Source organism: Xiphias gladius, chromosome 19 (assembly GCF_016859285.1).
Source record: "Xiphias gladius isolate SHS-SW01 ecotype Sanya breed wild chromosome 19, ASM1685928v1, whole genome shotgun sequence".
Lineage (NCBI taxonomy): Eukaryota > Metazoa > Chordata > Actinopteri > Istiophoriformes > Xiphiidae > Xiphias > Xiphias gladius.
The window spans coordinates 2733475-2760189 of NC_053418.1; the positions used below are offsets into that span (position 1 = coordinate 2733475).

At 41.1% G+C, this 26715-nt stretch overlaps 1 long non-coding RNA gene across 1 annotated transcript; it reads right to left on the reverse strand.

Annotated features, from left to right (window-relative positions):
- Positions 1 to 1712: 1712 nt before the first annotated feature.
- LOC120805510 lies at positions 1713 to 24925 on the reverse strand. The gene is made up of 3 exons (XR_005709558.1): positions 24787 to 24925; positions 2091 to 2185; positions 1713 to 1801 (listed from the first exon to the last, which is right to left on the reverse strand). It is a non-coding gene; the product is annotated as an uncharacterized LOC120805510 (long non-coding RNA).
- Between the last annotated feature and the right edge of the window lie 1790 nt (positions 24926 to 26715).

The following is a 26715-nucleotide window of genomic DNA, read 5'->3' on the forward strand; positions in this document are numbered from 1 at the left end:
AATCATATATCAGAGGAAAAAGAGGAGGTAGATTAGAGACAGAGAAAAGAGAAGAGTTGTAAGATGTCAATGCAGGTCCCTATGCCGACTGCAGCAGGAGGGCCCTTCTGTTACTGAGCATTACAAGCAATGTACAATAATGTCAGAATAATAATGTAGTTATTCAGACTAAACTTATGCAAACATTTATTTTAATTAGTTAAGACTGCACATCGACTCAGGCCTTTTGAGTTGATATTTACAGTATAATATCCTGTACAATGCCGCAGTGAGTTTCTCCTCCCTTCACCCCCTCGCGGTACAGTCACGGTTAAGATGGATTTGCTAAGCCCTTTAATTTAGCCAAAGCCAAAGGAACACAAGGCCATTAACACAAATTCTCTCCTCAGACCCCACCCCCTTTGTGTCATGACATTCAAGCTTAATGGAGAACTCAGCAAAGGCAAACGCTTCCCCATAAATGTTTCATGAAGTAATTCCACCCATATGAAGAAACTCAGAAAAAAATCTGTTGACATTATCCAGCCGATGTTGTCAGAGCATCTGCACAGGAAATGTATTTAATATTCACAGGCTGTCTTACACTCTGACATTAGCCGAGGAAGATAATCCCTCAAAGATTAAATTAAATGTAGGCTGGAGTGTTTAGTGCTGCTATTGTTTTCATTAGTGCAAAAAGGAATTGTACTTGCTGCGTATGATATTAAATCGTGCTTCTGGGCGAGCACTTGACATCCATACTCCCCCACCCTTCTGATAAAACATAATGTCGTTCAGGGTCCGTAATCTCCAAGCAGCAGGTTAGCATTACCGTTTTTAACTACACTTAGTGGTTACCAAATATGCATTTGTGGTATTAAAATAAATCTTCTGTTGAGATAAAAGCAGAAGGTGCACTACACTCCCTGGCTGATTCAAGCCATTTGCTCATCTTCACTTCAGAGAGGTGAAGGGGGGGGTGACGCTGCATTGTGAGGATGACAATAATGCAGTTTACGATTTATTCACGTAATCAGATGTTCTCTGTTGCAAGGGCCTTTTTTGGGGCAATGTCAACCGGTTGCAGGAGAGCAACATCTGTGAATGTTGATTAATTACGGTTTGACAGATGTTACTGAATGTCTTCAGAGTCTGGGATTTTAGAAAACAGTAGAAAGCCTCGTCCAATCCTGTTAGCCACAGTGAACAAGTTGGGTTACACGTGGATATCAAGGACAACGGTGTTTTCCATCAGTTAGCATGAAAATCTCTCTTCGTTTTCTGTATCTATGCCTAATTTATACACCGTACACTGCATTACTTCAATAAAACATGGAGGACTAGATTAAACATGATCAATCACTGTGATTGTTAATGAAAATTACAACAGGAAGCAAGACGCATCCGAACAAAAACAGTTTTTGAATATACAAATACAATGACAGTGCAGTCCACTCAAGGTTGAAGTTGTGGGTTGTTTGAGTTCTCTGAAAAACAACTTTCTTACCACCTCAGCATCCTAAGCTTTCATGCTGATATTAAAGACCACAAAGGACAAAATGAGCTTGAGCTCTTAGCGTTTTTTTCCGAACCAAAAGGCTCCCCAAGGAGTTTTTAAATCAGCCACCAAAAACAATGACTAAAGACAAATTTGCACTATAAAAACAAGCCAAAAAATCCATGCACTTCCCTCCATCCTGGGCCACACTGCCTGCATTACGTGTGTGTGATGGCCCGTGCGTGTGACAGTTACGGCGTCGCTTTGTCTATTTTTCCACACGTGACGCGTGCGGTTCCCAGCAGACACAGACATGGAAAAGATCTGTTGAATGAGATACTGACATCATACCAGCAACATTACATAGAGCGGACACCTTTCACTGTAGTGTCAATGTCTAGGAATATCTGAATATGTCACAGGCATGGAAAAATATATAAATATTATTTTTTAAAGCATTTTAGCAATTGCTTGTTATTAAAGGAGAAAGAGGAGGCTACATGTGTACTACGTAGTCATAGCAGAAACTTTCTGATAGAAACCTGTGTGGCTGAGACGCACTTTGGGCTGGTCAAGTCCTGGTAGCCCAGACCAGGTCGTGGAAAGTTCATACCTACACCAGGGTCGGCCTCTGCCACCTCAGGATCCCTGATGCGGAGGGCTGCCCCCTCTGTCACCCTGGCATGGCTGATCAAGCTGTTCCAACAACTGGAAGACATCACAAGTTAAACACTCATTATTTTAATTTGATGCTAATCATGTGTTAATGAGACTAATCCTCACAATGATTCAGGTAATTTGCTTAATGGCTGCCTAGAGTCCAGATTACAGCAATCAGTCACGTTTGATAAGACGTCTGTTGCGGGGCAGGGGGGAAAACTCGGCGGAGGAGAGGAGGACAGGGAACAGGTGAAGGCCAGCAGGCCTCGGGGAGAGCGAAGACACGCTAGTTCACCAGCCCTCTCACCTTTGAGCCGTTAATGTCCGGGCTCTACATCAGGGGCAGAGCGTTTTGATATTTCCCCTCAATCATCACTCCGCACGCCATCCACCGTTCCCACCAAGCTGGATGCTGAACATATTGCAAACAGCTCAGAACAGCCGCCTCCTCAGAGCAGCGGCACAAATCATCAAATGAAATGCAAGTGAAAGTCCTAGTTCACCTGATAGGACACCACTTTACCACTGAGGTCTGTCAACTGCACGCACTCTTTATCATACAGACAATTATGTGCACTCAATTCCCATAGAAAAGTCAATAGACTCAACAGGCTTTATCATCATCAACTGTATGATTAACTATAGTCATACTGTGCTGCCATTTGAAATTGCTCGGACACACATTGTTTCCTTCGCACTGGTCAAGACAGTTTGCGCTAAGTCAAATATTCGGAAGTTATATTTATTTATTGTTTTAATGTTGTTTATTTCCATATCCTGTAATTAATACTGCTGATGGGTACATCGTACGGTAGTAATTCCAGGTTGTATCGTGCCTCTTTTTAAACAAATGCGATTGAGACATATTTCCTGGACGTTTTTAAAAAACATTTTAAGGCACAGGTAAATTCTGAATTCAAAGCAACAGCGCAGTTTTACAAAGTGCAAGTTAGCTAGTCAAGCTAACCTTGATTGAAATAAATGAAACAAAAAATCAATTTTAAAGGGATACATGACAATGCTTTTTTTCCCCCACTCATACTGCGGCCATTGCATTCTTTATGAGATGCTGAGAGGTCTGTTGTGTAGCTAACAAGCTGTGTTAGCTAAAGGCTAGTCTTGCTAGTTTGAAGCTGAGCTATCCAACTAAATACTGAGGTCAGCTAGGCTAACTAAACTAGGCAAGCTAGCTACATACTTTGTATGGTTAGATAGAGTTTTTCCTTTAGTACCCTCAATTATAGCCTCATAATATGAGTTTCTCCCTGTCTTACCACTCCACCCCCTTCCATCAGGCTTTATTCTAAGTTTTACACATGGGTCTAGTCTGGCTGGAGCTTTTAAATTATGTCAGCTGACCAAACATTGGCTAGAAGAGGGGGCGGAACGACTCCCACTTCCTTGAAACCCAAAGTCAATATACTGGCTAACTTTGTATTCTTCATAATTTGATATGGTCTTAATGGCTAATCCTATCTACTGTAAGGGGTTTTGATGGAAATTTTCAACGCTTCAGTTAAAAAAAAAAGTTATGTTTTTAGAAGTGTGTTTGTGTGGTTTACAGGCGCCTCAGCCTATGACAGTCAGGTGTGGTTGCTGATTGCTCACCCCACCTCAGCGTCACCCAGTCTCCACCCTCCTCCCCCAAATTAACGTGTTCTTGCTCCATTAACTGCCAAGATGGCAGCAAAGTGTAACCACAAATGTAAACCTAAAATGTCTCGGTAACAAGATTTAAAAATTCTGTTTATTTCAAATGTGTTAAAGCTCAAAACAGATAACTTTGTATTCTTTATCATTTGGATTTGGATTTGCTTGACTGACAGGGCTCTCAGCCAGTTACAGCCAATAGCATGCTCACCCACCTTAGCTCCACCATCTTTCCCAAAATTATGTTTTTTGGGCTCCTAAAACATTATTAGTTATTCTTTATTTTGATTTTAGCTTTGAAAAAAGGTGTTGCAAGTGTTTTTTGAGGTCCACACAATGCCTCACAATATTTCACACAATATTCAAAAATGGCAATTTGGAATTCACAAGGCATCAACAGACAGACAAAAGGCAGAACAAATCAAACATGAACATGAGTAAAATAATTATGCCTAAGAAACAACCCTTGTTTGATAGAGATGACATTTATATATGAATAATGTGCAACATCCAATCCATTTGACAGGAAACATAACTGTAATCAAATTATATTTTGATACTGAACATATCAGCAAAATGTCCACAGACAACAAATTTGTTTTCTGCTAAAATAACCAATCTTGCAGCACAATATCCACTTGCAGTGACCGAGGCAACATTAAACATTTTTTTGTTGTTATGTTTAGACTCTCACAGCACTTGGTTAAGGTTGGGGGAAAGATTGTGGTTTTTTTTTTGTTTTTTTTTAAATACAGGAACAGTCTGCAGTGACTTGAGACACAATGCGCTGACGGGATAGAAGTGAGGTGTAAATTAATGCAATGGTATAAAACAAACAAATCCCAGGTCTCTCAGAATTACAGATGGACTCCTGGTGGGAGGACACATTGTCGGGCGGATCAGTCCATCCTGAGAGGAGGAGCGAAAGAATGAGCCCTCTTCCTGACTCAGATCAAGCAGGGGATGCTACGCCCCTGACAAATGGCCACAGCATAATGACCCGTGTGTGCTAACAAACATAAATCGTTTTCTCTTGCATTTTTACTGTCGTCAAAACAAATGCTCATTAGCCTTTTATGAGGGATTGTGTGAATAATAAATAGATCCTAATTACCCCCTATCACAAATGCAAATGCGTGAATTAAAAGCAACGGGTAGTAAAACAATAAAGCTACTGTGCCGGCCTAAAATTATATGTACAGTCACTGAGTTATTGAGCAATTAATGGTTTAAATTAATTTTGGTGCCCAGTTTCTTTACTTTACATTATTGTATCCACAGAGTGATCTGTAGTCCATTCTGGTCCCACTGAGTTATAACCGCTTCTTTGCTTCTAATTATTCTGCAATGTTATATTTTTTTCTAGCAGTTCTTCCTGAGATGATTATTGTAGCATTTGCTTTTGCTCTGACCTTTGACCTCCCGAAGATTAACATAACAAATGTTAATGTTTTCAGTTTCGCAGGACATTTGGATTGTGAGTTACGTGCCTAAACATGTGTTTATTTTTTAAAAAGAATTTAGTTGTATGATCTTTGCGCTCTCCCTACCCTACATGGAAACCACAGCTATTTGTATAGTCTGCACAAACAAACAAAAAAACAAACAAACAAACAAACACACACACAAAAAGCATTAGATAGCACTATTGTGGAGTAGGCTTTAAAACAATGGCACTTAGTCAAATTGCCATCACTGTTACTATTCCTGGGAAGTGCATTTGTCACCTAAATCAGAGGATAACCTATATTTTACACTCTAATCTGAGCTAAAGCATGTCAGATGCCTATACTGGGGGCCCAATCCATTGTTCAGGCCGAGAGCTTATCCATGTTTCACATGCTGAGTGACAATGGACTTATGAGTCAGCCCAGTTCCTCTGCAGCTTCTGACCACACACTCACCAGTTTCTCTTCACTGGTAGTTACATCTGATGCATGTGTTAATGCACCCACACCTTCTGTTGATGCTTTTATCCCACTCTGACCACTCGCTTAGAAACACACACACACACACACACACACACACACACACACACACACACACACACACACACACACACACACACATTCATACTGCACTACCATTAAGGTTGAGCTTTAAGGACAATTTGATTTATTTATTTTTTCACTTAAAGGGAATTAAAGCAGGCACTGTAACAACACACTTGGGCCTGAGCCTGCCTGACGGACTCATGCATCGGTGTTAAGAAAATTCAGTGAATTGGACAAACCATCTAAATGTGATGAAATGTGTCTGGGTGAAAGTAAAACCTCTTTGACTCAGGTGATAGATACACAGTGCTATAAGGTGCTTTGGATAAACGCTGGTTCAAATTCCCTCACAGATGACAGGGTGACTGACACTGACTGACACTGACTTATGGCAACCCCCACTATCAGGCAGATTATGCTTTGTCCAACAACAAAAAGCTCTTTCTCCTACACTTTAACTCATCATGGGGATTACAAAAAAAGGTAGCTCAATACAATGACTTTCATTTCTGTTATTGTTTGACAGGCAGCTGCATGTGGATTTAGCAGCCCCCAGATCAACTGTAACTATGCTGGGATTAGATCTGCCTGATCCATTAGATGGATTATGATTATTACCACACCCCAATGCTTTGGGTTACATATGGGCGCGTGATTTATGTAATGGGCAGGCAGTAGAACTCCGCAGACATAATGTGCAGGACAGACTGTTCCAGACGTTCCAGTTTTACTGCACTCTGCATTACTGTTTTTTTCACCCCCCCTAAAACGCAGGACACAAACTAAAGGGGCACCCCACCAATTTTACACATGAATTTCAATTTACTCATCACGTACGTTATTTTATACTCAGCCTGTGACAAAAAAGCTGTACAATGACTCTGAAGGGAGATTTCTGAAGTCTGAAATAATACTAATAACCCCTTGTGATGTCATTGGGGTTACCTTGTCTTGGGCTCGGTCACTACTCACAAAAAGTCTCCATTACAACCTGGGGCATGGAGTCTATGTGTCATGGGCTTTTACCAGGCAGCGGAAGCCTAACGAAAGATGCTGCAGAATTGCACTATGTGGAACAGAGGAGCCGGCTTTTTCTGAACTAGAGACTAAAGGGTCAGGATATCTGTCCTCTGCTGCTTCAATTTTAAATTTGTTTTTTAATCTGCTTTTCACAAGTCACACAACTTTGTGGGAGTACTATACCTAACTGCTGAAGTTCCACTTTAATTATTTATATGTTTTCACTCGTAAGGAGTTGTGCAAATGGTGTAGTTAATGAGATGCATACACAGTGAAAATAAAGCAATTAAACAAAGGTCAGGAGGTACTGAGATGGACAGCTCAAAAAAATAGACATTTCACATCTATGTATTGTCCGGTGTCTGTATTCTGACAGATTAAGGCATGGCAAGAAACTAATATTGATGCACACGGTGGTAAAATCAAACTTATTCTTTTTAAACATTCTAGCAAATTCTAACTGAAATAGAATACAAAAAAGCTGCTGCACAACAAGAACATACTCCTGCAAAACCTGATTTGGGTTAAAAATAAGAATAAGGAGGGAGAAGAGACAGTAGGTAGTAGGTAGTCTGAAATGAAGGTTTGGTTACCTTTTGTGGCCCAGAACTAAAATCCCCCTGTAGTCAAACCCCAAACACTGAGAGACAGAAAAACATTCCCATCAGAAATGATCCTCTTGTTGTGAGTCTCATACAGCTGCCTTCAGAGGTCTCTGCAGGAAATGCTCTGTAGATCCTGCCTCCCTGATCACTGGCCTGATTAATAGGGGTCTGAATTGGAAATTTAATTGGATGTGGTTACAATTATAAAGCCATGCTCTCCCCGGAGCGGAGGCTCTGACTGCTGGATGGCGCTGACGGGGGAACAAGATATCAGCGGGGAAACATGTTCTGTCACACCACCCCCACGTTATTCCAATAGACAGGGTTGTGAGGTGTGTCAGATCGGTGTCGCCCACAGTGGAATAGTTAAAACACCCAGACTGCTCTGATGGTGGCAGCCATTGACCTCTATGATGGTCTCCATTGAATGGCCAATTTATCACCAACGGCCGGTGTGGGAGTTTAATTTCGACGACTTTTGCACGTTCGGTGCCAGGTTTTACTACAGGTGACTTTTGTGGTCGTTGAGGTGGAAATTCCTATAGCATTGCAGCATGCAGACACAACACTTTTCTTCAGTTTTACCCATCCGGAGAACAGAAAATGCTCTTTTTTTCTGCACAGTTAAACACATCACACCTGGGAGCTGAGTAGTACAACACAGAGTTTTATAGTGGAGCCACTGAGCGGCTCCATCAGAGCAGTAATGTGCTGTGCTCACAGGGAGCCTCGCTGGCCACCAATATGCTAAGCAAGGCTTGTGCAGACATGCATGTTCTCTCCCGCTCTGCATCATTTTCTCTCCCTCAACATTTCTCCAGCATGTCTACTTTGAGTATATTTGATCCATCCACTCTAATTTTCCAACCAATAAACCCTCTCTAAAATCACCCTCTCACTTGCTCGCATGCCCCCTTCTCTGCAGGTGCAAACCCCCTAAGGCCTCTAGAGGTTGAGGGCGCCCTCTTTTGGTCAGATTCAGTATAACACCATCTCTACACTACCACGGTCAAATCTCTTCAGTGAAATGAAAAGGGCTCTCTCACAAAGCCTGGGGGTCATTCCACACAGTTCTGGCACGTCCAGGCGTGCTGTTAGTCCAGCATTAATATAATCTCTAACATATGTAAAATCCATGTCATGCTTTTTTTCCCCATAAGCTAAAAAACTTAAAGAGGATGAATTTGAAGCTTCTCCTCCTTTAAGCTCCTTTAAGCAGTCTGTAGCAGGAGCCGCCACTGACAAATGAAAATGGAGCAATTATGAGATTGAGGCCTAGAAGCAAAGACCGGAAACCATTGATCGTGTTCAGCTGTATCATCTTCCTTGTTCTGTATTGTAATCTAGAAAGTAAAGGGCCCTCAAGGAAATTGTATAAGTTGTGCAGGTCGCATCTCCATCAGATACATTCTTCGGTCTTCGTGTAAATCCATGAAATTGTGTAATCCAGGACTTCCTCAGGTACTAGTTAAAATAAACTTTTGTCACGCCCCTTTTTTAAAATTTTGATTAACTCTTTATTTTTAAGGATCAGAATGGTGAGAAGGGAACAGACCTGCTGTTATGGCATGTTTACAACCCGAGGGCAAACTACATCTAATTGGCTTGGACTAGGGAAAGGGTCAAAAACATTAGTTAGCTTTTTGGCAGGGCTGTAACCATAGATTGTTTATCGAAACACATACTTCATCCACTGATTTTTCTTGATTAGTCACAATTGTCTGGTCTGTACAGTGAAAATGAGGACAAATGCCCATCACATGTTCCCAGAGCTCAATGTCCTCCGGTTACTTATTTTGTCTGAATAACAGTTAAAGAACCCAAGCAAGGGTTCAAGCAAGTTTGAGGAGTCAAGCAATATTTTATAAAAAGGAATTCCAACGGATTTAGTGAATCTGAAGACACAGGGTGTGATCATCATCCTTTATGACCCCATTGTTAACATTATGTTTACATGGTGGTTCCTGTCCCACCATACGGGCACAGAGGGAGAAGCTGCGGCGTGAGCGTGTGAAGCAACAGTGTGAGTGTGTGTGTTTACATGCACATGGATGCATGTTTGCACATACGCATTATCATGTGGCTCCTCTGACCGGGCTCATGGCTAGTTAGCCATGTGTTTTGATCTCTCTCTCTAGATCCCCTTCTGTACTATCACTCCCCTGGCTTCGAAGAATGTCTCTTTCTCTGCTCCTCCTCCCTCCCCCCTCCCTCACCTCTTGCTCTCTGTTGACATGCCAAGTTGTTGATAAAGAGAACATTTCATTTCATGCCCGGCATCGGCACCATTGGCTGCTCTGCATGAGCGGTCCGTCCGTCAGAGCGTACGACAAGCGAGGTGGATCCTCGAGCAGCAAGCTCTGCAATGCATGAAGTCAGATACAAAACAAATGGGCCAAATACAAAAAGAGAGAGAGAGAGAGAAGGCAGGAACCAAACATATGTGTGCGATGGAAAGTCATGTCCTATTTAAGTGACTATTATTAGAGCGGGTCACCATCTGCAAGTCTAGATAAAGCGAAGGGGGGAGAGGGGTGTAGACCGTGGAAGATTATACTCAAAAACAAACAAACATATTAACACATGCTAATGCTAGCATGTTATCAGGAAAGCTGAAATCTAACACACGTCCTACAATGACTTTTCAGTGACAGGTTCCCTGTTTGTAGCTTTTTTTAGTCTTTCAGCTAAAATTTGAAAGTTTAAACACGACATCACTGTGACATCTTCAGAGTCGCTTTCTTAGACTTTACAAATCGGTGGAGCGACCCTTTAAAGCTTCTGGCTAAAGGGAAACAAAAGGGAAAACTATATGTTGAGGTGTCAAAAGAAGCTTCTAAGACAATGTTTGTTCTTATTGCTCTTTGGATCTGAAAAAATAAAAATGTCTGGGCCCAAATGTAAATAGCTTTTTTCTTCTTGGGAAGTCAATCAGGAAATCTACCTTCATATTCATGTTTCATCTGTTCCGCTGATATTCAAATCAGTTCATTCCTAGATATTTTGCTAGATATGTCATTTTGCTGTAGATACAAAATGCTTCGGCTAAACTCAAATATGTGTATTCTTTCCCAAACAGCATCTCTCGGGCATGGAGTCGGAGTGCAGCAGCCGTCGAGCAAGGCTGCATTAAAAAGTCAGACCTCTGCAGTCGCACCAGTGTGCGGCTGATCTGAGTGGGTATGTTGGTCTCAGATCTAATGTCACCTAGCTACCAAGGCACATATTGCGCAGTGTGAGAGCAACTGCTTTTTGGCCCGCACCAACAAAACAGATGTTGTGGGTGTCAGGGGTTGGTGCGCATGCTGCACGGGCCTTAATGACGTCACTACAAACACTGATTTACGGGCACCTGACACTCCCTCTGGTGCGCCTGGACACATTTTCTTTTTTAATTCACCTCATTATTTTTGTCGTACGATATTTCACCTCTAAATCACGCCCACAGTGTGTTTACTTATTCATGTAGTGACTCCATGTTTATGTCTGTTGGCATACATTGCATCTTATATGCACTGTATGAAGTTTGTGTCGATCATACTGTTGAACGTGATGTGTCAGCACCGGTTAACCAGGTCACTGGGTCAACTCCTTGTGCAACTATTGTTCTTAGGATATCTTCCAGTTTAGGAATATTTTCCTTACGTAAACCAGGCACTGATCAAGAGAAAAATTGACAGATTTTAGAATTACCAATAGAAAAATAAAATAGCAAGCCAGTGAAAAGAGCTACAGAAGGAAGACTAAAGTTGTAAGGTACCTCGGATAAAAGCATCCACCAAATGGAATGTGCTACATTAGAGAAAGCAAACTGTCTATATACAAACACGTGTTACATCTCGGAATTTAAATATCACAATTATTCTTTCATTTCCTATGAATGAGACATTCTGTGCAATGTTTAACTACCAAGCCGCTAAATACTCATATAAACCCATCTCAATAGCCAAAGGTGAGATCTTTCTGAGCCCCTTTGGCTTGTAATCATTTTAAAAGCAGAAGTTGTAGTACTTTGCTCTTACTTTGACCTGATTTTTTGGCCACTGGGGGGCAGTGGAAACAAGGTGTAAACACAACACTGACATATAATCACTTTTAAGTTGACACGGTGTTCGTGGCAGCAAACACATCCAGTAGACACAGAAAAACATCCATAGCACTCATTTTAAATTGTATTTATGCTATATTTTGCTCTCCATTGACTCCGCAATCTCCTCCGCAGGTAGTTTACAGTAGGTAAACAGGTAACAGCTGCCCGCTGCATCGGGAAATGATTCAATGAGAGCGGTGAGAGTAAACCAAAAGACTAAAGTTTCAGGCCAGAAAGCCAAAATAACACATTAAAAGATGCTAAAACTCTCCAGGTCAGTTTGCGGGCAGCCATTCTGGTGCATCTTTATGCAGCAACTGCGATTTAGGTCTAAGCAGATCGGGCGAGACAGCCTCTGTTAAAACTCATCACTCTCAGGATGCTTGCGACCCCAGCATATGCACCTCCTTCTTTGTCCTACCTAAACTTTTATTGTAATTGCATTCTCTTTTCATTTAAAGTATACTGCTCTGATCCAGACAGACTAATTGCTTACACAGCAGTCATGTACACAGAGCAGGTTGTGTCTCCATGAGCGTCCACGAATTCCACTGCAACCTCAGACAATTAAAGAACAGATCGAGGAGAAAGGCAGACTACTGTGTGTTCCAGAAGCTCCCCATTGGCTGCTGAGACAATGATGACGGCGGCATCCTGTCTCACTAAATGACAGAACAGTGTGGCGGTGGCGGAGGGGACATCAGAGAAGCGAGACGGACAGATAGAGAGGAAGGGAGAGGGAAAAAGAGCCTGGGGGCGTTGCAGTCAGTTTGTCAGAGAAACTCAACGGCCACCAGAGCTCCAACCTGCGTCACTTTGAATTCCTGGTCTCGCAACATGATATCCCCCCTCCCAAACCAACCCCCCGCCCCATCATGTCCGCCTGGAGATGGTAGATTAGTAGATAGATGCCCTGGCTGCGAAGTAAGGCCGGCTGTAACAACATGTAGGCCCAGACAAATGATTGATTCCCTCCTAATTCTCTCAAATAGGATGTACGAGGGTGAGGAGGTTGGAAAAGGAGGAATGGGGGGCAGAGGAGACTGAATGGTGATGATGGTCGTAGATTCGATGGGTGGGGGTGCAGAAGAAGAAGAAGATGGGGTGAGAGACAATAAGTAGGCCACCCTGTGTCAGGTAAACTTTGGGCTTGTAGCTAACTGGACGTGTCAGGGTGGCTAAATGTTGAGCTGTCACCACAGAACAATGGGGTTAAAGATATGGCCTAAAAATCTTATGCTAGCATCATATACAGAGAGACATGAAGAGAGACGGGAAGATTGGGAGAGGGGGGAGGGACATAAGTCGTGCTGAGAATTCCTGCATTTGAGTTTTTGCTTTCATAAGTTGAGATTCACAGGTTGCCGGTTTGGTAAACTACTTTTTGAACATTAAAAATCCTTAAGATCCACCGGAGAGTTAGCCTTGTCATCAGACTGGACTGCCATCTTGCTTTCTCTTCGTCGTGTAGGCTGACATTGTGTTCACATTATGTTAGGGAGGAGCAGGTGTTATTTGGCCCTAACCTATCAGTAGTGTCCAAAACTATCCATCCCGCCGATGTCATTTTCATTTGACAAGGTAACGTTGTCATGCCAATCGAAGGAATATGGAGATTAAAGAGTTGATACGTCTGTAAGCTCATTTACCGCACAACAACCTGTATGTGTCATTCATTCTTCCCGGTATTTTTGTCGCAATTTTGTCACAAAACACCGGACGTATTTTAATGGCTAAAAAAAATCATACGTGTGAGCAGGAATTCAGGTCTGGAATCAGGCTAGTGGAGAGTTGTGCTTCTGTAGAAAAATGGCTAAAGTGTCTAAATTTAATATCATGAACACAAAAAGGAGATCTAGACGTGAGCTAGCATGAATAAAGAGACTGTTGGTACAGGTTGTACACTAGTCAACCCCCTAATGTTACAAGAAAAAGAGATTATTCTGGTAACAGCTGGCAAACAGCTGTTTTTCTGTGGCTTTGTCAGCTAGCTAATAGGCCAGGATTTCTAATTTAGCAAAACACCCGCAAGCACTGCGACCAAGCACTTGGAAAATGCACGACTTCATTCCATTAGGATGAATACATTCAATCGTCCAGAGTTGCTGATAATCAGTGCATTTAGTACAGATATCATGTTTTGACTAATTAGACATCAATCTATTCACTCTGTGAAATGCATTGCATTGCATTACATGCACACTTGCCAAATGTTTATTGGACACATTATACTGCTGCAACATATATAGGATATATATCATCCTTGACCATCTGCTCTAATTACAGGTCGACTTACTACAATGACTTATTAGCTGAAAGTAAACAACAAAGGTGACTGGGTGGCTTTCTTATCAATAAAGCGTGTTGGAACAACTTACTGTTGTAGGATTTTTACCCGATTTTAGTTTATTAAAATAGTGTCACATTCCAAAATAATTTGGGCAAAATTGTTGTATAAGGATAAGACTAGCAACTATTGTTTTGACAAACACGAACATTTATAAAATCAGTAAGCTGTTTATAGCAATTGTTATCCACGACTCAAGGACTTTGAATATCACCTCCCAAAGGTGCATTAGTTATTCATCACATATCAATATGGAAGGCCTGACAGGTAAAATCAAGAAATATTAACCCAGTGTAGTCCAACAAATGGTTATAGATTATTATTGTTTTTTTAGATTAATTTTTTAAATCTATAAAATTCACACAAATTAGTGAAAAATGCCATCACAAGTTCCCAGAGCTCATGGTGATGTCTTTAAATTGCTTGTTTTATCCAACCAACAGTCCAAAAAACCAAAAATATCCAATATACAATGATATATAACAGACAAAAGGAGCAAATTTTCAAGGCTGGAACTAGAAAATGTTTTACATTTTTGATTGTTAAATTACTTTAAAAAATAATCTATTATCAAAACTGTAGTTATTAAACAAATTTGTCAATAATCATTTCCATCGTTTGACTATCCAGTCAGCAGGCTCTAGCTGTTCTAATAACTCATGCAAACGTACGGGACAAACAAGAGTGATCCAGAGCTCCTCTACAGAGACTGGGCATCTGCCTTCGTTAATCAACGGCCCCTTCCCCCTCCCTGAGTACGAATTGGAATAATGAGTCAATTAATGTGCTAAAACGGCAATGAGAGATAGCAGAGAGAACGAGAGAGAGTGAGAGAGAGAGAGAGAGAGAGAGAGAGAGAGAGAGAGGGAGGGGAACTGGAAAAGACAGTGACAAGAGAGACAGAACGCCACGTGAAAAGGAAGGAACTGAAAGGCAAACAGTATACAGAAGAAATAGAGTGTCGTGCCATTTCATTGATAATTGACTGTTTGTGTGTCTCTGTGTGTGGTTTTGCGCGTGTGTCTGTGGCAGCCTTCAGTTGTTTGCAGTGCGGTGCTTTGGTTTTTTATCACACCCACAGAGCCACGCAGCAGCACCCATGCATGACTGATGGTCTCGGCTGACACCCGCCTCCCCTGGCCTGTCTGTCTTAAGTGAGGAACCCTGGGTTTAATTGCAAAGGGCACATTGGAAATGAATCATGAGAGAAATGTGAGAGAGGGTTAGCGAGAGAAAGTGTGCATCAGACGGTGACAATAGAGTGAGCAGGAACAAACATACAATGAGAATCATGGTGGTTTCACTTTAAGTTAAGCTCTGCAGTGTTTATTTTGGCACATCCTGCATTTTTTTGTCAGTAGCCTCTCTTTGCATGTGATTGTGATATCTCAAAACACTCAGATATTTTATGTTTGAATATTTTACTTATTTTAAATCAACTGCATCCACACAATAGGCTATTTAAATTTTGAGGATTCAGATCTGTATCCATACGGACTGACTCCCAGTGGTTAAATCTGTGAATGTTAAAATGTGTACGTATTTGGTCATTTTTTGGATTTTGTCTCTTTATTCTTTGGCTCACAGTGGCACTGCACCACTTTATATCAGTTAAACAACGTAACAGATGCGTGTTTCTCATGGTAACTTTTTCAAATGATTACAAACAAGACTTTTTATGTACGATCTGAAGCTCGCGTCATCATTGCGCTGCATGTACTGTATCAGTAACGGAGAGAAAGGACACAAGGAGGCACACTAACGCCTCTTGTTAGGCTGCACTTTAAGTTGTGATAATGAGGTAAGTGCGAATGTCAGCAAGCTCACAATAGAAATGTTAACATGCTAGAGTTTTAGCAGAAAACGTTTACCATATTCACCATCTTAGTCCAGTGTGTTAGCGTAACAATATTTGCTAATTAGCACAGACATAACATATAGCCCAGGCTGATGGAAAATGTCTGTACTTTTGCATGTATCTGATTATAAAGTCTAAAATATTGTACAAATTGATATTTCTGCTTGATGGTGGTGCTACATAAAAAGTCAGGGGATCAACAAAGTGATTCAGATTCATCATCTGGGGAACACAGTGAGTATAGGCTAACAAATAAGACAGTTCTACATTGTAAACAAACGACCTGTTCACATTTAGAGAAGTTCCGTGAGTTCATAACAATTTAAAAGGAAGCAAAAAATATATATATATATATATTGCTTAATTATTTTATATTAAAGTGGCAATCTTGAACATTTTAATCAAATGTCTGTCAAGTCATTTTCTATCCCGGTAACATGAGGTAATGAGGTAAAACACTGATTAGTGAGCCTGCGGCCCACTGATGAAAGTACTGCAGCAAGTACTTTACATATTAGCAGTACTTCGAACGGGTTGTCTATGGCGACGTTCCCAGAAAACATGCTGTGTTAAGTTACTGCTTTTGAGTGTAGAATAAGAAGACATAACAATAACAGTAATATCAAAAACTTTAATGATAAATGATTCAAAACATAAATGATTAAAACCGGGATGAGGGTTAAACTGACAAGTGTTGTATCGGTCAGAGTAAGTAATTGACACTTGGAAATGTAACACCCACTCTGGCAAAAAAGTTAAACCCAATGAGTATAACTGACATTATCATTTTTGAAAAGTTGCCCGTGGATCGCATGTTGTGTTATCAGTTGATTCACATCTGTATGTAGTTACACACACAGTATTTACATATAGAAGCTGCTCAGTAAACCTACATTCTCCTGCTGTTAACCACTGAATACCTGAGATAATCTGTGTTTTTTTAAATGCAGAGCAATCGTCACAGCTCTCTTTAATTGGGAAAAAAAAAAAAAAAACCTACTGGGTTGATGCATGATACTGCATGCCGACACCAGCATACACAAGTGACATTAAGAGATGCTGGTATTACAAATTGGCTGTGAGTGTAATTACCCCTGTTGCTGATTGTCTCCCATGAAAGTGCCGCTGCCCATGCCATTACAATCCGCAGCCACTTCAACCTCACCGATCAATTATTTCCACTCTTGAATAATTAATAACAGCTTAATTGTCCACATTGCTGGCAAAGAGTCAGGGCCTAATTTACATTGACTCTGCAGGAGGATTCTTTATTCATATTCTTGTTGTACATGACGCTTCTTTGTCACTTTCTGAGACGTTGTTTTTCATTACAGCTAAACACACAAACAGAAGTTGGAGAGTGTTCACACGGTTATAATCCATAGCCATGGTGACCTGACCGATCAATTATTCAGAGCCATTTGCCTTTGAATCAGTCACTGACACACTGCACAGACGACAGGAGCTTGTACAGCTACTAGGAGAACACCAGGGGGTCCGGGCCCCAGCGGAGCTTCAGGTTCAGACGCCTACACATTTACTTTCAGCCTGTCACTCGGAATCACCAGCGACCTTTAATGCTCTCACCCCCTCCACCCGTCCCAAAGCTAAAGTAAAGTAGCATGTGTCTCTGAGGAGGTCCTTTACAAAGCAAGGGCCTTTTAAATTACAGCGTCTTATGAATGTGTGATTGTAAAATGGAAGTAGAGTCACTGTAGCGTTCAGAGTGATTCCGGAAGAACAGGCAGGCGGGTAGTGATAGCTACAACACTGCAGGGTGGAGGATGAGGACTGGTTAGGAGCGGCAGACGCCTAAATGCAAAATCAATGAGAGGCAGTGTTTACAGCACCACACACTGAATATCACTGTGCAGATTAAAGGAAAAGCTTGAACAAATTAATGCACAAACACAACAATTGCAGATTCCTCAATACACGAGGGCTCACTGAATGGTTTGATGAATAAGACATGGATGTGAAACATGCAATGGCCTTTATAATGACCAGATTTCAATCCAGTTGAACAACAATGGGAGATTTGTAGCAAGGTGTTAGCGGTTTCCATCATCGAAACTGCAAATGAGAAAAAAAAAATCTTTTGGAAGAACGGCTTTAATCCCTCCAAGAGTTCCAGGGACTTGGAGAATGTTCGGGGTGGACCGAAGTTTATGCTAGTTTTCCTTTCATTTTTCACCGATCTGTATATGAGTACAAACCGATGCACTACAATCCAAGTTTGCCTGGAATAAACAAAGGAACTAGGTTTAGTTTGAGCAGAGCTTTGCTACTGCAACATGAATCTGAAATTTCTTACTTATTTTAGTTCAAACATTGAAAAGTCATCTATGTGGTCAAGAGTAGTAACATTGGTGGTAACAGTTACAGGTTTATCATGGCTGGACATTCAATGTGTTGCTTATTTGTCTCATTTCTCTAAGTAAAAACTTGCTACCATCTGGAGAGCAGCTCCCTGTCAGGTAAATGTCACTGAGCATGCTCGGAAAAAACAGGCCCCCGAATACTTCATTCCAGCTTTTTTGTGTGTTTTTGAAATTTACACTAAAAATTAATAAATATAATGATTGGCTAACAAACAGCACCTCTTAATAGGATAAATTAATTGCTGGTTTTGGTGTTTTCATGGGATTTGTTGTAAGACAAAGTAAGACCAGTCCTATTCTTTAACTTTCTGTCTTGTCATCTAAAAGGAAAATTCTTCAGTTAACAGTACATAATGCTTCATCCCTTCATACCAGTTAACCGTTAAAACTTTCAGTAGTGGGGCATTCTAACACACAAACTACTGAATCTCCAAGACAGAGAGGCCTTGAAAGCACTTTTTCTAGTCCAGATGCTGGTGACATCTCCCAGGGCATTCAAGCCTCACACAGGCAGGATAAGTCGGCCAGAGACCACAGTCAGAAAGGAAATTACATGAAGAATAAGAGCCATTTTGTGTGCTTTTCCATGCAGGCTTAAGGGAACAGTGGGGAGGGCGCTTTAATGCGACAGTGCGAGAGGTGGTGCGATGGCACTGGATCCATGGCAGCTGTTTCCTTCAATGTTTCATGCTCATAGCCACAGCTGCTCTCCAAATGAGAGTTAATATTGCAGGGGGGCCGTCCACCCTGGGTCGAGCCTTGTCGCATGGTCTGAATGTCAAACTCCGCCCAGCAGGGTGACACTGGCTCAAAGGACACACTGTGTGTTTTTCCCCTCTCTCCTCTCATGCCCTCTCCTCCCTGTTGATGTGTCTTTCTGCCTCATTGGATCTTTTTCCCCAAACTGGACAAGGGTGAAATCTGTATTTTTCATGGGCACAGCAATGTGGTCTCAGCTTTAAATGAAAAATAAATGAGGAAATAAAAGATGGTTGTCTCGTTGTAGCCGGGAGAACTCTGTGTTGACATAGGGATTTGACTGGTATGTGTTTTTGAAGGCTGTCGTGTATACTAATGTTTACGGGTGAAGCAAGACACAAAGAAACCCAAATTTAAGAACATACTCGTTTAGTTTTATTGTTCTTAAGCAGAGTTTTAGTAATTAGTTCCGAATTTCAGGTGAAGAGTGACAATGTATTTTGACCATCATATGAAAGAAAAAACTCTTGACTGAAACCCACAAATTAAATACTCTGTGTTATACAACTTTGTTTACAGCTGTTTAAGGAAAGCAGCTTAGAATGTAGCTTTTGTATTATTTATGTATTTATTTATTAAATTAATTGTTTATTTTTTTAAAGAATTAATCTATATATATTATGATGAATTGAATACATTAATATTGTGTCAAAGGAAAAATATCATTTGAATTCAGTTTTTACTAATCCTACATCCAACACATGTAAGTGCCTTGCTGATCTGTTCCCCCCAGTTTAAGGCAATGATCACCAGTGTAATGAAGAATAAAACCATCAAATTACTTTACATATAGGTTGTTTGATCAAACAACCAATGCTGTCTTGTTAGTAATTACAAAAAAGGGCTCTGAGATTTGGAATATACTCAGTCCTGCACTCCACAAGGGGAGAAAACAAAGACTGATGCAAGAGATGGGCATGAGCACTCTGCACCATTACTGGTCCTCCAACCAAAATTACCAAATAGGTTGTTTGTCAGTTCCTTCAGCAACAACTTATATGCAAAAAGTGTGCAAAAAGAATATCAAAGAAACTGAAAAGAAAATTTACAGGATAAACAATCATTCAGTCAGTTTTATACTACTCCTTTTAAACACAATGAAATCACTTCCCGTACAGGCCAGTTTGATCCAAATGAGGTGCTTACATGGGGCATTTCTAATGTTAGTTGGCTTTTATTCTGGATATAAATGGAATAAAAGCCTTGATTTAAACACAGCTAGTGCCATGCTCTTCCCACAGACCTACACATGACCTGCACGCTGCAGTAAACCTGTGTTTACTGTGCTGATCATATCCATAGTGATAGATGTAGGGTGACCCTCGACTCTCTGTTGCGTCTCACCGCAAAATCGGGCACTAGATCCCTTTGGACTGCCACACACACACAGTGGTGGCAGCAATGAGCATGATTTGAAGTGTCCTGTCTGCGGCGGTGCAGCAGCATAAAGGAAACAGCTGCTGAAATATCACAAGCGACCCCCCCCATGTCTCCTAGTATCTATCACACACACACAGTGGTCAGCTCAGCCTGGAGAGAGAGGACACAAGAAAGACATCTGCAAGATGGCCTCGGACACACAACCCCGCTGATGTGTGCACTGCTGTGATGTCATCTTCGCCGGTTGGATGACAAGTGTGCTGCTGTGATGAAGCTCCTCTCCGGGCTTTATACCACTCCTGCTGTTTTCTTTTTGGGTGGACTGACACGCAAACAGGAAATACGGTTCAGAGTCTTTGTTTGAAGAGTGAAGATGCATTTCTGATGCTGCATCTTCAAGGATGGTCCAGGCCTTTGACCTTCACTCTAATTCTTGTCCTTGTCCTTTGCTCGCTTGCACCTCTGATGGTATTCTCCACCTCTTGGAGATGTAACTGCAGTTTATTCATGTTTACATCTTGAGTATACCGGTATCCCTTAAGCTAATCTCGACCCACACGGTGTGCAGCAAAGAGCAGATGGTTACTTATGGGTTCTGATACAAACAGCATCCATCTTAAGTCAACAATGTCTCCTTGAATTTATGTTTCTTGTGACTGAACTGCAACAGCAAATACTAATGTATTTGTATACTAATGTATATATTGATATAGAAACATAAATTCAAGGAGACATTGTTGACTTAAGATGGACGCTTTCCTACGTAAGCGTAGGAAATGTAACTACAACTGGATTACATTTTCTATACATGTAATGAGGATATATTGTTAAAATATGTATTTGGCAGGTCACAAATATGTTGATATTGAACATATCAGTGTTTTTCAGGCCATGAAACAAAATGTGAGAAACACCAAATTCAAAGAAATGTGTACTGAATTACAGTGAAAACTTCAGAGAGTACCTTTAATAATACTCTGCTTATCTGGGTGATGGAATTATGACCTCAGAGGGAAAACAATAAAAGAAAAGAAAATACATGTGTATCACCGAAACATCTGGTTACTGTCAGGTAACCAGATGTTTGATGTCACGTTCTATTGTACTATTTCACTGACCAGATATAATAAAGATTATATTTCTTCAGGAAACAATTGAGTTTTTCTTTTCACCTCATCAGCTGTTCAAGTCTCAGTGGGAGTTTTAGGTTCCTAGAGTCTTTCAGATTTCACAATATCACTTTATCACATTTTGAAGGGAAATATAAACCTCTGCCAAGTTATTTCTCATACCCTCACACCTGTCGTGTTCTAGCTCCTTTGGGGATGTGCCCTATTGCTGACAATTACAGGACAAAAAAAAAAAAAAAAAAAAAAGTTAAAAGTTAATGGCATATGGATCCTATTTGAGCAGCTATGGCTGAGTTGAGCTCAACCAGATGTTTTGGCAATCCAACATGCTGAAAGGTGGAGTGTGTTATTTGACAGATGACCTCATGGTCCAAAAAAAGCCGACAACTTCAAGGATCTCTGAAAAATGGACCTAAGTTGCTTTTACATGCATAAAAGTTCCTCTCACGTCTAACAATACCCTCCCTTTTCTCTTCTGAGAACACGGGTTTACAGCGGTCACACAAGTTGCCATTCCTGCATTTATATCAAAGAGCCTGTGCTGCATTCATTTTCTTGAAAGAAAGTTCTTTCGTGATTCACACTACAGTAAGATTATTTAAACAGAGCTTTTTTTTTAATTCTAATGTCTCAACAATACAATTACCAGATTCTCTCACAACAGCTGAGTGCTAACTTTTTTTTTCTGGGGGCTGATGCGAAGATTCTGCAAATGTAAAATCTACCATAGAGTAAATAGTGGTGTTTCTACACTGGGTGTAAACATGGTTTCCAGATGAATGAGCAGTAATACAATTTAAAAGGTGTTTAATGTACTGTCTCTCTGGTCCAAGGATTGTGGCAACAAAACAGCACCATTTTCACGGCTGTGCTTTTTTTTTCACAGATCAATGCTGTTGCCTTTTAGTCACACAACTTTAAAAACTTAGGCTCAGCGTAAACACTGCTGGTGGAACAACACACTACAAGGTAAGAAAACTAGAAAAATTAGCAAGCAAGCGAGCAAAACTTTATTTATATAGCACATTTCATTCAAGCTTGAAGCACAATGTACTGCACAAAGTGTGATTAGCTCCAGGTTTCAAGAGCATTCAAATGTTACACAATGGACGCTAACCTGTAGACTTCTCACGATCAATGCTTTGAAAACTGTCTGGTCATAAGTATGTTTTTAAGTGAATACTAATCCATGTGGCCATTTGATCGCCCCAGTTTAGGTACTAACCACTGAGTAATAATGCGACTTGCAGACCTTATGGCATAGCTACTGTTTTACAATACTACCTTATGTTTATGTTTATTTGGCTGTGCTTTAACTGTGCAATTTCCCTTTGGGATTAATTAGGTACTCTATCCATCCATCCAAGATGATAAATTAGCCAGTTTCTTTAGGTAACTGAGCTGACCTCTCAGGGAAGTTTTTAGGAACAAGGACACAGAGCAAGTGTAATGTGACATGTTAAACTTACCGGAATTTGGAAAATAAAAATGTTCTGCTCTGTTATAATCTTATTAAGGGAAGGGTTTATGTAAGGGGTATGAATCGACATGAATCAGATGATGGAACGTACATCTTCGATGGTATAATCCCACTTACACCGTGGCCACTTGCCAACAAACTGCCATATGTCATCATTATATGAGGCGTTAATTTACTTGTATACTTGTATAGCTACTTTTTGACACTGATTTTCATTGCCACATATTTGGTATAAATATCATGACATATAAGCGCTGTACCTTAGAATTCCTGTGGCTTACAATGTTAACCAAAAATAACAAACTAAGCTCTATAGCTAAACTACTGATGCTTCTCTGTTTCTATTACTACCTGCAGTTTATTACTGTCACACGTATTAAATGGAGTAAACACAACAGGTATGTTGTTATCCTCTGTATTACAAGAAACTAAAAGGACACCTACAAGCCAATTGGAATCAAGAAAATTCAGGGAATACAATACAATATTTAGGTAATACTGTACTTACACACAGGTTAAGCCTCGCATCTACACAGTGACTCCAACCAGGGTAATTATGACTTCTGACCTGCAAAGATTCATGGACGATTTTAAAACAAAAATTTTGTCTGCATGATATTAATGCATATTTCATACTATATCTGTGTTGCGCATGTACACTAATAATAGGATCCCCATCAAGTACGGATAATCATGTCAGAGATGTTTCAGTGAGACTCGAACACTGTCCGTATCCAAGAAAACCAAATGTCTCATTTCTGGTTATCTCCCAATGCTATTTCATACATATGGCCATCCTCAAAGAACGAGATCTCCACATGAGCCAGTTTCCGATCTGGCAAAGCTATACTGAGCCTCTCAGAGCAGAGCACGCAGGGTGACGCTGAGCTATATCAACAGTGACAAAAGTATATTGAATAATTATCTTTGGAATTAATGCATTAGCCCAAACTTAAGCAAATGTCAGCAGATCAGTATATCTGGGAATGAGAGGGAGAAATGTGAAGGACGCTGTGCTTCATTAATCACGTCTTCCAAAGTAATGTAGGCAGATGAAATGATTTTTACAGAGAGCTGTCATTACAATCACACTGGTCATTTGAGATATCTAATTCACCATTCACCGTCACAATCTTCTCCTCTAGATGTGGGAGGGGGAGTGGGGCAGATAATTAACTTGTTCAGTGCCGATTACCTCCATCAAGGATTTCCATCCTGTTGATACACAGGAATATGAAATGGGAGTTTCGTTCCATTAGGTTCCACTGAAATCAGCACGGAACATAGATCTCTGTGGTAGGTAGGCCCACATTGTTTGAATGTGATCAGGTCAGTCAGCGTTTGGTTGTGCTGAACAGCACAGGGGCACAATGCTAATCCTCTCCCGGGCGCAGTGGGCTGTACCTGCTCCCCCTCTCTCATCTCCATCACCTTCTCGGTTTCTCTTTCCCCTCAGTCTCCTCATCTTGTCCCGCGTCTCTTCCCTTCCCACAGCCGAGCTTTGATTGATGCGGTCTTTTCCTTTTTCCCCCTCTGTATCAGCGAATGAAGTAAAAAAACTGAGGTCAGCTGACATTGATACGCAAATGTGGCGGGCCTCCGTTTGGGCAATCTTGCAATGAAAATAAAAATATAAAGGGGAAGACAAGCGTTTCAACTTTCGTTGAAAGTGTGTCAGTCTGACATGAATGCTAGTTAGCTGACATGAATGCTAGTTAGCTGACATGAATGCTAGCTAAGCGGCTGGGTAGCTAGTTAGCTAGCTAGTTAATCCCCTCGAGTGAGACTGACTAGCCGGCCGCTGCTTAACGTGGCGCGACCGCGCAGGAGCTGCTCGTCAGGCCGAGGTCTGGGGATGAACGGCACTGAACTCCGAGCGGTCCGCTGGTAAAGTAAAAGTCCCGTTACCTGTATCACGCTCCGGCGGTTTTGCCGACGGGGTCAAAGAAACCCACCTGTCGAGTAAAGATTTTGTCGCGACGGCGGGATCGTTCACTCCGCCCACGCGCCCCGGAGCGAGGACGTCGGCGATCAGCGAGAGAACCGTCGGTTGTCTCGGCGTTGTACAATATCTTTGCGGCACCAAAGTAGAGTTATCTTCAGGTGGGTTATGTCATGATTTTTATCATACACACCTAGGAAAAAACAAAACAAAACACCGAGACCTCGGTAATCCTCAATGGTGGGGTACGGCCGTGGTCCTGCTCCAGTTTTTAGGCCCATTTTCTGCCTGTTAGACAATCGGATATCTCAAAAACTCATACAAATAAAAATAAAAAATCATACTCATACAAATTTCATCCAATATTTTCCTCAAAATGTATGAATTTTTTTTGTTGTATTCCATATTAAGCCAGTTTTTAATTGGCTGACAGAGTAGACAGATGAACATTTCTTCACTTGTTGACAATAATGATGTTACATTTTTTAGCACTCATTACATTAAATAATAGATTCAACAGTCTCAACCAGTCTCAAGCCTGGTGTCAAGCTTTTGTTTCTTTTTTTTCTTTTTCTTTAGCTCGGCTAATTCACATTGTTTCCTTTTCCTATCACATTTCAAACTTTTCTAAAATCCAAAAGACTGTACTGAGTCACTCAGTTGACTCACTACGCACAACAGAAGACAACAGCATGAAGAAAACTTAGGGCAACTGCTGTTTTTTTTTGTGGTCTCAGTCTTGACCCATTCTCGACCCTGCTCGGGCCTGGACTTGCTTCATACTTGACATAATGGTCTTGACTACATACAGCCCCGTTCCAGTGGTTAGAAAGCGCGCTGTAAAAACACTGGCCTCTGAGAGCTAAAGAGAGACCACTCTTGTCTGAATCTGTACAATAGTCGATAGTTAACCCCACAGTGAAACGTGACATGATATTTCATGTGACACGAACATCCGTTTGTCGTGAGCTGAACTGAGTCACGCACACACCCGAATCAGACCCTGCTCACTAAAAAAGTGTGTTTACATTATTCACTGGTATGAATAAATCACTCCCAACTCTTGATTGTTGCATCGTACATATGTGGGGCCTAGGCTGTGTCATCTGTCATTCCAAACATCTGTTTAGCCGCAGCCTCGGTGGAGTGCTGCTCAGTAGTGACCTAGCCTGAGCTGGTGGGACGTGAGGATGAAATATACATGACAAGTGGAGAAAAGAAAAACAGAGCTGAGTGCCGGGCGGTGGGTTATTGATGCTCTTCCATCCTGTCTCCAGAGCTGCTATCCGTCTGATTTTGTTTCCCAGAACTTCTCCATATTACATGTTCATTCCAGGGTCAGAAGTGCTTACACACATTTGATTTTGTTTTAGTATTGATCGCACGCAACGCATTCATTGTACTATACATGTAAGTTGCTTGGGATCAATCCTAAATGTAAACTGCATTTGATATATAAAGATTATATTGTAGCGATATAATCTACCTTTCGCACTTTTAACAAGTGCAAGTCAATTTAGCTGCGACAAAACATAGGAGACAAAGTAGATACACAGACAATAGGCCTGAAAGAGTTACAAATGGGGACTAAAGTGTCTTATTAAATAGTGAAGTGAAGTAGAAGGAGCTGTTGGTTCGAGAATTTTATTTATTTTTTCCCCACATGCACGGCATCGTTTCTCCATTAATAACACGGAGAAGTGAAAAGACTCTTGTGTGATTTAGTGCTGAGACTTTAGGCTTTCAACTTTCAACAGTTGGAAATGTGTCGTGTAACTCTGCCGAATTCCCCTTGACTAAAACAAAAGCGGGAAAAGAATAAAGAAAACCACTCAACATTCTTCTAAAGTACAACCGGAGGCGTGAGGAACAACATGGACCTGATCCCACGGGACAAACCGCTGTGTGAAATAGCAGGCTCAGATCAGGGGCATGGCAGACA